The 12,479-nt window shown below is 48.0% G+C and overlaps 1 long non-coding RNA gene across 1 annotated transcript; it reads right to left on the bottom strand.

Moving 5' to 3' along the window:
* Positions 1 to 423: 423 nt before the first annotated feature.
* Positions 424 to 11,229, bottom strand: LOC148054189 (uncharacterized). The gene is made up of 3 exons (XR_015707641.1): positions 11,085 to 11,229; positions 2,707 to 2,798; positions 424 to 589 (listed from the first exon to the last, which is right to left on the bottom strand). It is a non-coding gene; the product is annotated as an uncharacterized LOC148054189 (long non-coding RNA).
* Between the last annotated feature and the right edge of the window lie 1,250 nt (positions 11,230 to 12,479).

The raw sequence follows: 12,479 nt of genomic DNA, 5'->3' as shown, positions 1-12,479 counted from the left end.
GAGAAAATAGGATGAAAAAGCTCGAGGGTCGAGATAAGGACAGGGAGATCGCTTATCAAATACCATCATGGGCAAAACAGACTCGACTTGGGGAAGATTAATTTAATTTATTGCCAATTAATAACAGAGTAGGATAGTGAGTATTTCTCACTCAAAAAAAACCCTAAAATCACCTTCCCCCCATCCCTCCCTTCTTCCCAGGCTCAACTTCACTCCCGACTCCTCTTCCTCTTCCCCCTATGAGTGGTGCAGGGTGGGTAGGGAATGGGGGTTGCAGTCAGTTTATAACACATTGTCTCTGCTTCTCCTTCCTCCTCACACTCTTCCCCTGCTCCAACATGGGGTCCCTCCCACGGGATACAGTTCTTCATGAACTGCTCCAGCATGGGTCCTTCCCATGGGGTACAGTCCATCAGGAACAGACTGCTCCAGTGTGTGTCCCCCACAGCTGCAGTTCCTGCCAGGAGCCTGCTCCAACATGGGCTTTCCACAGGGTCACAGCTTCCTTCAGGGCACATCCACCTGCTCCAGTGTGGGGTCCTCCACGGGCTGCAGGTTGGATATCTGCTCCACCATGGTCCTCCATAGGCTGCAGGGGGAAACGTTCTTCACCATGGTCTTCTCCACGGGGGGGGGGGAATCTCTGCTCCGGCGCCTGGAGCACCTCCTCCCCCTCCTTCACTGACCTTGGTTTCTGCAGAGTTGTTTCTCTCACATTTTTCTCACTCCTCTCTCTCACAGCTGCTGCCCAGCATTTTTTAACCCTTTCTTAAATATGTTATTACAGAGATGCCACCAGCATCACTGATTGGCTCAGCTTTGGCCAGCGGCGGGTCCTTTTTGGAGCTGACTGGAACTGGCTCTATCCGTCATGGGGGCAGCTCCTAATCTCTTCTCACAGAAGCCACCCCTGCAGCCCCCCCACTAATACCTAATACAACAGTGCACTCTTCTGTTAGCCCAAAGGCTTACATGTTTTTCATAATACTCTGAAATTAGCTATGTCAGCTCTACAGAGGTTTAGCTTTTTGGCCAAGTGTAAATCTAGAGCATTTCAATATTGTCTATAAATTACTCTATAAATAAATAACTAAACTGAAGTAAATGAAGATACCATCTTTGGCTCAAAGTCATTTAGACACAAATTACTGGGGGCCGTGAAGATGTTTTGGAGAATAATAATCATGATGATTCCCTTCGTTAATACCTTTCATGTATGTGTTATTGTTAGAGAAGAGATACTAGACTATGTGGAGCTTTGATATTGCCTAGAAAATCATGCTTATGTTCATATGATTTTTTTTCCCCCTGGAGTTCTAAACTGAGATCATTCTACATAGTAGAGAAGCAAGTGAACTCTGAGTTAACTGGATTATCAGTGAAGACATATTTGCATAGGTTTTAATAATCCTATTGAAGTGGTTTATTGATAATCTATAATCTTTTATCAGTATTGTTACTAAACTCTTTAATCAGTGTTTTGAATTTACACTAGTTGAGTATATAGCCTCCCAAATGCTTTCACATGATTAAGTCCTTTATGATCCTGCAATAAGGCAATTCATTGAAGAGAGAATTGATCAGAGCCACTTTTGCAGCATCTCACCTTGCCTCTGCTCTGCTTAAGCAGCTCTGAAAAAGTACACAGAGTTTTACAGGTCTTAGGCAAGGTCTATATTTCCCACTGCATTTTTAGGTGTGTTTTTTGCCTTTCAATACAAGGAAGGTAAAATACAGATTATTTTTTTTAAGTTATTATTAATTAATTGCTTTCCTCACAAAATCTGACTTCGCAGAGGCAAACACTTTTAGTGAGAAATAGCATTACCTCAAACTTTCACAGAAAATATTGGTTTCATTAAAAATTCATCTATTTTCTCAAAATTCTGTGACTTTGACACTTTAATTGAATTTTTAAATAGTTACTATAAGTATTCACTGCTTAGCACACTTTATGACAAAAGCCAAGCTTGGAGTGAATTAAGTTTCCAACAAATGTTTTGGTGAAAACATCTTAAATATTTTCTTTTTTTCCTTTATTTCTTCAGAAAACAGATCTGGTTTGAGCTCTGCAAAACAGAATGACACCTTTGAATTGATACTATTGCTTGTTTGTTTTAAACCAAATATATTATGTAAGGGATTTTGTGGAATATCTGAAGTGCTGTCACAACCTATAGGGTTGCCCAGTTTGGGAGTGTGTGGAGATCATGACCATGGGTTCACAGGATTCCGTAATACACAAGGACACAGAGGCTTTATCCTCTAAATTCTCTGCTTTATTACAGATTACCACAAAAATCACCACTACCAAGTATACCTATGATTAATAAAGCAAATATATATATATCAAGCTATTACAAATTATTATCAGCAATCAATAGTAGCAACAATCAATAATAGCAGCACCCAAAAATAGCAGCAATCAGGTGTATATATATATAATATTACAGGTTACTACAAAATTATCACTAGTGAAGCAAACTTACCAGCAATATAACAGCAGATATATTTATTATAGATTACTTATATGGATATATATAATCGATATCAAGCGAATTAGACGGATTTCAGAAAACCATCCCAAGAGGAGGACAAGCCAATCCCAGAGGGGAACCCAGCCATCTTAAAGGTGGGAGGACAAACCAAACTGACACCAGAAGTGGGCCCAGAGTGGGACTAATAAAGTAACAGACAGAGTCTCACTTCAGAAATGATCCGCATCATGGAGTTTGGAGTCAGCCAGGCATCCCTGATGACAGTATAAGATCTCATAGAAAGTTCGTGCAGAATTCAACCTGTTTAAAAAGGAAAAGTACGTACAGCATGTGAGGTTCTGAGAGAGAGAAGCTCCATTTTGGATAAAAATTAAGTCATTTTTATATCATAGAGACGTAAGAGGACATAGGACACCACCACTTCGATTAGCCAATAGATGCTGTTAATTTCTGGTTTTCACCTGTAACAGCCAATAGATGATGAAGTTTGCTGTTCTCTCAGACCAATTTTTATGTTTCCAGACTATTTTCCTGTTCTTGCAGTTAGAACAGTGTATTGGGTTTGCGTGGCAAGGTTTTGGTAGTCAGGGGGACTGCAGGGGTGGCTGCCAGAAGATGCCAGAAGCTGCACCCATGTTGGACAGGGCCAGTTCCAGCCAGCTCCAAGACGGACCTGCTGCTGGCCAAAGCTGAGCCAACCATCAGTGATGTTGGTAGCACCTCTGTGATAATGTATTTAAGAAAGTTTTAAGTTTCTCTCACATATTCTCACTCCTCTCTCCCAGCTGCAACAGCAGCGTGCATGCAAGATAACTTGGAAAACTGCTGTTCTGGCGACTCCCTGATTACTACAGAATTCCTGCTGAAATCATTATTTGGTACCTGGATTCCTAGGCTAACTTGTATTTTCTTTCTCCAGTTGTAATAATTACAGCAACTGCTAAAGAATGTAACTTTCCAAAACTATGCTTTCTAGTTCTTGACTCACTCCCTACCAACTCCATACACCAACATATGCTGGGGTGTGACGGTGTGCTCCTCCCTGCCCGGCCCCGCCCCCCCCCCCCCGGAACTTTCGGAACTTTATCTCCTCCCCCGCCCCCCCCGCCCCCCTTTATTTCCCGTAACCCTGCTCAGGTGATAATCACCAGTGACAGTAATGGATGCATCTGGTCATGATGGCTGCATCCATTTGGGAGACAGATAACAACACAATAGCCAAGGGCTATTGTGCAATTCGCCCACCTAATCACAGTGAAGAAACTAAAAACTGTGGTCAGTATGCAAATATGACTATGAGTCAATCACCTTGAGATTCAACAAGGCTAAGTGCCGGGTCCTGCACTTGGGTCACAACAACCCCATGCAACGCTACAGGCTAGGGGAGGAGTGGCTGGAGAGCTGCCTGGCAGAAAAGGACCTGGGGGTGTTGGTTGACAGCCGCCTGAACATGAGCCAGCACTGTGCCCAGGTGGCCAAGGCAGCCAACAGCATCCTGGCCTGTATCAAGAATAGTGTGGCCAGCAGGACCAGGGAGGTGATAGTGCCCCTGTAGTTGGCACTGGTGAGGCTGCACCTCGAGTGCTGTGTTCAGTTTTGGTCCCCTCACTACAAGAAGGACATCGAGGTGCTGGAGCATGTCCAAAGAAGGGCAACGAAGCTGGTGAAGGGTCTAGAGCACAAGTCTTATGAGGAGCAGCTGAGGGAACTGGGGTTGTTTAGTCTGGAGAAAAGGAGGCTGAGGGGAGACCTTATTGCTCTCTACAACTACCTGAAAGGAGGTTGTAGCGAGGTGGGTGTTGGTCTCTTCTCCCTAGTAACAAGCAATAGGACGAGAGGAAACGGCCTCAAGCTGCGCCAGGGGAAGTTTAGGTTGGATATTGTAGCGTTCGTTACATATCAAGGCTATAACGGCAGATCTCCAGCCGACCCGGGCTGGGGAAGGAACAGTCAGCATACACAGTGTGGGTGTTCAGCTTCAACGTTTATTGCGCAGTAGTTTACCTTTATATTCCCAGCAGTAGGCGTGTCATGTTATAAGGGGCGGAGACAAGAGAGGGTCGACCCTTAACTCTTTCCGTACAGCGCGTGATCTTCTGGTCGCCAGCCCTTATCTTTACTACATTTCCCCCTCCCTTAGCTCCAGTAGCTCTGGATCACGCTGGGGAAGTTGCGCGTAAAATAATCGATACGTGGTAAGACTTCTTAATATACAACTCATAGAATGCATAATTAAGCGTAATAGACAGGGTAATAGCATAGCAAGGACAAGAACAAGTAACAAGATTATGAAACCAGTTGTCTATGTGGCAGCAACTATCCCCCTTATCGCTAGTGAAGTAGGGGGTGAACAATAGACAGGTAGAGGCTTGTCCAATAGCCGGCATATACAGACATGCATCCGTTACGTTCATGGATTTTGCCCAATCCAGCCAGTAGTTCGTCGCAGCTCCCTCATTACTCCCCCACACCATCAGGACGCATAGGGAAATGGTAACCTGTCAAGATAAGACTCAATAGATTGATTAATGTCTATACGGTCGAATATTTTGACTGGGTACCCATTCTAGCGTCCCTTTCTCGGTTTGCACACACGCATACCCACGCCCCAGGCAATGGAGGGAATAAGGGCCCCTCCATTCACGGGTTTGCAGGTCCCGTACTTGAACCAAAGGGTAAGGCCCTTCGTTCTCATCGAGCCGGAAATGTGCCTGGGTTGCAGTCTGGGTTTTATAGGTGTTCCCTCGAATGGTATGATTTAAGGTAATTAGTGCCGTCGTCAACAGACGCTGTGCCCGAAATAAGGGAGGGTCAAGGGGAGGGGGAACCCCTGTTCCTGGGCTTATATTCTCCCCCTCCCTAAGTCGGTCGAGTAACCCTTTTAATGTGCGATGCGCGCGTTCTACAATGCTTTGGCCCGTACTGTTGTAGGGAATACCATGACTCAACCGAATATCCCAGCGCGCGCAAAAGTCCTTTGTCTTCTTGCTGACATATGCCGCTCCATTATCTGTTTTAATTTTTTGTGGGATGCCAAGTTGCGCCATACAGTCCTGCCAATGTAAAATAACTGCGAGAGCATTTTGTTTAGCATGCATAGTGGCTAAAATAACTCCACTGCAGGTATCAACTGTGACATGCAGATACTTACGTGGATTAAAGGGTTCATAAATCGTAACATCAGACTGCCATATTTGGTTGGGCTGCAACCCTCGAGGGTTTACCCCTGCCTCCCAGAGGGGACCTTTGGAACACACAGGACAAGCAGCAATCACAGAGCGAGCATCTTGCAACGTAATGCCAGCGAGCCTAGCTAAACCGCGAGCTCCACAGTGGAGCAGCTCATGCAGGCGGAAAGCTCGCCTTAGGTTAGAAGTTTCTTCAACCGCCAGTACGCTCCTTGCTAAGCTGTCCGCTACTTCATTCCCAGCAGAAAGAAAACTCGGTATGGAACTATGACTATTAACATGGATAGGACAGATAGGAGCGGTTCTCATTTGCAGCGCAGTGAGCAACATTCCGGCAATCTCCGACATTGCCCCAAGTGCCCATCGGCACTTCTTCAGTAACTTATATACATAGCAAGAGTCTGTGATTAGATCCAAGGCCTCTTCGGGCCATTGAGTGAGAGCCATCCATACCGCCTTGGCCTCAAGATACTGCACGGATTGCCCTTGATCTTGATAACTAATGTGGGTCCACTGACCATCCTCCTGCCATGTAACGACAGCTTTCCCAGTAATCGATGACGCGTCGGTAAAAACTGTGCGGCCTCCGGTGGGTTGTTCAACTATGGCACTAGCTGGCAAAAGATGGAGTACCTGGATTATCTCCCCACAGGGGTGTGGTCTTAGACCTTCAATACGACCCGTAAATTCAGCTATCGACTCCCACTGTGCCAAAGAACAGGGCAATGCGATGACCTCCGGGTCCTTCCCTGTTAAGTGTTGAGTTTGCCTCCGACAGCGGAGAATAAGCTGGGATAATAAAGTTGGCTAAGAAATTAAAGCCGTCTTTGGTTTACCTTGATACAACCAAGCAAAAGGCCAGCCTTTTTCACCATTATTTTGAATTAGTAAACCATGGCCAGCGGTATCGGTCATGTAAATCAGGGCAGTGACCGGTTGTTCAGGTGTAAATCGAGCGAGACCCCAATGCTGGGCCCTCTCCATAATTGTCCTAAGAATCTCCTGATGGTTTCTTGAAAGAGTCCTTGGAGCTAGGGGGAATCTCCTCCTTTCAGGAGTTGATATAAGGTAGTCATTTCTGCCTCAGATATTGGAATAAAGTTTCTAAGCCACAATAGTTGTCCAATTAATTTTTGCGCCTCATAGAGTGTTGTCACTGTAGTCCGAATTTCAAATGATTGTGCTGTCACGCTTCGTGGCCTCAGTTGAGTACCTAAATACTTTACTACACGCCCTACCTGTGTTTTCCGAGGCTCAATGTGTAACCCATGTCGCTCCAAACTGACTATCAGCTGCACGCGTGCCTTTTCCAGTAACTCCTCTTGGTTGGACGCCAATAACACGTCATCCATGTAATGGAAAATGATGACCGTAGGGAAATTTTCTCGAATAGGGCGTATCGCAGCAGCTACAGCAATTTGACACAAGACTGGTGAGTTTTTCATGCCCTGGGGTAACACCTTCCATTGATACCTGGCGCACGGGTGTTGATTGTTAGGCTCAGGAACAGTAAAGGCAAAGCGTACTCTATCTTCTTCATGCAAGGGAACACTAAAAAAGCAATCTCTAATATCTATAACCACTATTTGATAGCCAGGTGGAACCATGGCCGGAGAAGGGAGGCCCGCTTGTAGCGGGCCCATGTCTTGTATACATGCATTAACTGCGCGTAGATCATGTAGCAGTCGCCACGCTCCCGATTTTTTCTTTATCACGAAAATGGGAGTGTTCCAGGGACTTGTAGAGGGTTCGATGTGTCCTGCGTCAAGTTCTCGTTGTACCAATTGTCGAACAGCCGCCCTCTTTTCCTCTGTCTATGGCCACTGCTCTACACACACTGGTTTATCTGTCAACCAGGTGAGTTTTAATGGGCGGACACAGGCAGTGGCCATTATGATAAATTTGTACGCAGCACTATATTCATCTTCTGCAAGCAACATCGTCCCAAGATGACAATGGGTAACTCAGCAATGACGGGGTTACACCATGCTACCCTAGCTTGTCCGGATTCCGGATCCTTCAACATAATTTGCATTGGGTTCCTGCTTTGATGCGAGGTCTGCATGCCTCCCACGCCTTGCAGCGAACCTCTCGGTTCGAGTGGCCAATCATCTGGCCATAGATGTGATGGGATTACTGTAACATCCGCTCCTGTATCCAAAAGGGCTCTTAATACGAGGTGTGGTGGTCCCTCCAACTCTGGGAGCCATGGGGTAACTACAATATCTACTTCTGGTCATGTGGTCATGTTTAGGGTGAGTGCCACATACGGCGAGGCTCTATCCCCATCCTCCTCTGTTGTGCGCTCCCATCTCCCCAAGGCAGCTGAGTTGGATATTGCGTCATTGGAACCGCAGGCGACTGTGCTGGTCCCGGGGAAGGAAAGACTCCCTGTACCACACATTGCGCTGCTGTCGTCGGGCCTGTTGAGCTGATCGCTGGGGCAGGTGGGGATGGCACGGCCCTCAGCCATCCCCTCTTCTCGTTTCCCCAGCCCGGTCTCCATTGCTGACTCCCCGCTTTGTACTGTCGAGCTCTGTGGCTTAGTCACCCGCAGCGCCAGCATCGTAGGTCTCTCTCTCCTTCCCCTGTTCCGGGGGTGTTTATTTTTGAAGGGCATTGTCGCGCCATGTGTCCTTGCCCCCCACACTTATGGCACGTAAGTCGTGCATCTCGGCAGGCCGCATGGACTGCAGCCACTACCGGTTGCATACTTTGCACCTGTTCCTGTTCCAGCACGTAACGAATCATCTGTGAAAGCGTGGTCCCTATGGGTAACTGTCTTAGCAACACTGCGGTTTGTGGGTTTGCTTGCGTACGTGCACAGTCAAGCAATATCGCCTCCTTAGCCTGCTCAGGAAGTCGAGCAACCTGGAGCGCCGCTTGCAGCCGGTCTAAAAACTTTGTGAAGGGCTCACTTAACGATTGCCGTATTTGGACCCATGGAGGCTCCCTTTTATCAAGAACCGCGATGATGCATATCGCTTCCTGGGCAGCTTTCGAAGATGCAGCAAAATCGCGCCCCCGCATTCGCTGAGCCTGTGCCTGAGGAGTTGCGAACTGCCCTTCACCCATCAGCTGCTCTAAAGTCACTCCTGCCATGGGATGGTCGGCCTGTTGCGCCTCGATAACAATCGAGTGCACCGATTCCTCCCCTCCTCCCTAAACAATACCATCATCGAGGGGGTCAATACGGCCCACATCAACTGAATGATATCAAAAGGTGCAAGCGGCGTTGCAAAAACACAGTCTAGTAGGACTTGGGTCTCTGGGGAATTTAATCCATGACTTTTCACCATTGTGGCCAATTCTTTCACCAACTTCGTATCTAACAGTTGCCACTCATATCCCCCGCCTGGGGCTGCTTGGATAGGAAATGCTTGAATCGGAGGGGCCTGGAATCGCACTCCTTCCAAGACACAATTTTTTGCAATCATCCGCCAATCCGTCCCGATTGCCCTCTCTTTCGGCATTTCCCCTGGCATTAGACTTTCTGCATTTGCCACCACCCCTCTCAATTGGCTGATCAATGCCTCGAGTTCCCTTGAAACTTCGTTAGTCTGTAATCCCACTCCCTTTTTCAAGGATTCGCCCCTCTTTGATAATGGTCTTGGAAGCGGGGGCGGATGAGCAACAATCGAGAATTCCTCGTTGCCCCTTTCGTCCTCACTGCTATCAGAGCTCATGGGATAATCGTGTACAGGCTCCCTCCACTGTGAGGGAGTACCAGTTCGCTTTCCTACTGCCCAAGGGGTAGGGGGTCCCTCTGGTGGCTCAGGTATCACTGGCAGTGCCAGGGAGCCCTACCACCCCCCCTAGATGTCGTCAGCCGTGACGCCGGTTCTCCTTGTTCCTCAGATCTTTTCCTGCGCTCTGCTCTCTGTGTGTCCAGCACCTGTCGATCACTGGGATGCAACGGGGCGTCCTCAGAAGGTGATGGTGTCTTGCCCTCCTTTTCTCCTTCCCGCCATCTTCCTTCACGTAGTTCGCGATACCGCTGGGATCCCACATTGGCCCCCGGGACCCAATCCAGCAACCTATCAGTCAGCTCCCTTTCCACACATTGTTGCAACTCGCCCCAGGGGTACTGAGGAAGTGGCAGATCCGCCGGTGCAGGAGGTGCCAAAGGTTCCATGGGTGGCCGCTCTAGACTCCCCACTTGTAACGGGAACACCTTTCCCGACTCCTTTGTTCCCGCTGTGCCATAGCCTCCCTGCGCCTCCCCTTCCTCCGTTGGCTCAGTCCCCAGTAACAACGGTTCCGTCTGTGCCCCACAGGCCACCCCTTCAACTCGAGTTCACACTGGAGTTCCAGCCTGTCCAGTACAGCAGTACAGAAAAACAGCAGAGATGCCCTGGCCATCTGCCAGCCCAGGCACATAGCCATTGCTGTTATCAAAATGTTCCCAGGCACAGCGGAGTAAAAGATGATAAGCAGTTCAGCAGTACAGCAAGCAGTGAAAGCAAAAAGCAGCCATTAACGAGCATTAGACTCTAATATACAGTAAGGCAAGCAAGCCCCGTGGCAAGCACAGAAACCTGCTGATTAATAGCTAAACAGCAATACCAGCTATAACTTCGATCTAGCACATTCCAATTAAATCTGTCATTATCTCGACCCCTTTGTACCCTATGTTGGGTGCCAAAAAAAACTGTCGTGGTTTAACCCCAGCCAGCAACTAAGCACCACACAGCCGCTCGCTCACTCCCCCTTGGTGGGACGGGGGAGAGAATCGGAAGGGTAAAAGGAAGAAAACTCGTGGGTTGAGATAAGAACAGTTTAATGGGTAAAGCAAAAGCCACATGCGCAAGCAAAGCAAAGCAAGGAATTCATTCACTACTTCCCATAGGCAAGCAGATGTTCAGCCATCCTCAGGAAAGCAGGGCTCCATCACGCGTAATGGTTACTTGGAAAGACAAATGCCATCACTCCAAACGTCCCCCCCTTCCTTCTTCTTCCCCCAGCTTTATATGCTGAGCATGATGTCATATGGTATGGCATAGCCCTTTGGCCCGTCTGGGTCAGCCCCCCCTGGCTGTGCTCCCTCCCAGCCAGCCTGTGTCCCCTCCGAGAGTAAACCCGTTGGCTTTTCGTTCCCAGGAACTTCATGCCCCATCAGCGCACTACGTGCGGAAAGCCAGCACTGCTTTGCCGCAAACCCTTCTTGAGCACCCTTTCTACTGTTCCCCAGGCGCGAAGCCAGTCACTGGCTCCTCCAACATTGCTTATGATCGCTTCTGTCAGCTCGTTGCGTATTTTCCCCCAATTTGGGGTGTCCAAAAAGTTCTGTGGGAGCGCCGAGCACTCCCCGGCGTAGCATCCATTGGATGCAGTCGCCCGTGGGCCTTTTCCTTATCGCCCCATCCTCGCCCACCTCCGTCGCTACCGACTTTAGTACCTTTACAAGTTCCGCGAGCTCCATCGCTGCTACCTGCAGCTGATCACGTCAGGGTCACCACTATGTAGCGTTCGTTACATATCAAGGTTATACCAGCGGATCTCCAGCCGACCCGGGCTGGGGAAGGAACAGTCAGCACAGGCAATATGGGTGTTCAACTCCCCTCTTTATTGCGCAGTAGTTTACCTTTATACTCCCAGCAGTAGGCGTGTCATGTTATAAGGGGCGGAGACAAGGGAGGGTCGACCCTTAACTCTTTCCGTACAGCGCGTGATCTTCCGGTCGCCAGCCCTTATCTTTACTACAGGATATTAGGAAAAACTTCTTCACTGAAAGGGTAGTCAGGCATTGGAACAGGCTGCCCAGGGAAGTGGTTGAGTCTCCATCCCTGGAGGTATTTAAAGGATGGATAGATGTGGTGCTCGAGGACATGGTATAGTGGTGGACTTGGCAGTGCTAGGTTAACGGTTGGACTCGATGATCTTAAGGGTCTTTTCCAACCTTAACAATTCTATGATTCTATGATTCTATGATCTTACCCCCATAAATAGTGAGCAGCCCAAGAGCCCTTTGAGCTCTCCTGCACGGCAGCGGGCTGCACGCCAGGATCTCCCCTTGAGTAGGGACACCTCTCAAGGTTACTCCTCAAGGTTGAGAGATTCCTTGATGCAACAGATCCTCGGTAAGTGACTAATAGCATGCTAAACTTTGAAATCTTAGCTAAAAGTGATATAAAGGATTGATTGTGCATATATAATCCTTTGGACATAAACCGTTGACCAAGTCTGGGACTAGGATTGGATCCAGCCGCACCTAGGCTCTTCTCTGAGAAGGAGTTTAGAAAGCAAGGAGGTCCTTTCTGAACCTCGTGACTCAACGGGAGGGTCTCCCTGACAGTTTTGTCTGACCCTGTCCTCTGTGCAGTAAATAATCAAGTGTAACTTGCCATCAAATCTTGTTAAACCACTGTCACATTTAACATTGAACCTTGTTAACTCACTGGTTTATATCAATAAAGTATATATTTTGCTTCTCTCTCACTCCATCTGCGACATGGAGGACACCCAGCTAGAAAGTAGCTTTGAAAAAAGGATGTGGGGGTCCTGGTGAACACCAAGTTGAACATGAGCCAACAATGTGCTGTTTCTGCAAAGAAAGGCTAATGGTATTCTGGTGTTGTGGGTTAACCCAGGTAGGCAGCTGAGCACCACACAGCCGCTGGCTCACTCTCCCCCAAAGTAGGATGAGGGAGAGGTAAAAGTGTGAAAACTCATGGGCTGAGATAAAAGTTTAATAGGCAAAGCAAAGCTGCATGTGCAAGCAAAGCAAAACAAGGCATTCATTCACTACTTCCCATTGGCAGGCAGGTATTTAGTCATTTCCAGGAAAGCAGGG

Source organism: Nipponia nippon, unplaced genomic scaffold (assembly GCF_047370975.1).
Source record: "Nipponia nippon isolate SJK-2023a ecotype South Korea unplaced genomic scaffold, ASM4737097v1 scaffold_33, whole genome shotgun sequence".
Classification (NCBI taxonomy): domain Eukaryota; kingdom Metazoa; phylum Chordata; class Aves; order Pelecaniformes; family Threskiornithidae; genus Nipponia; species Nipponia nippon.
Note: the sequence above shows the minus strand (reverse complement) of the source record. Positions and strands in the feature narration are given on the sequence as shown.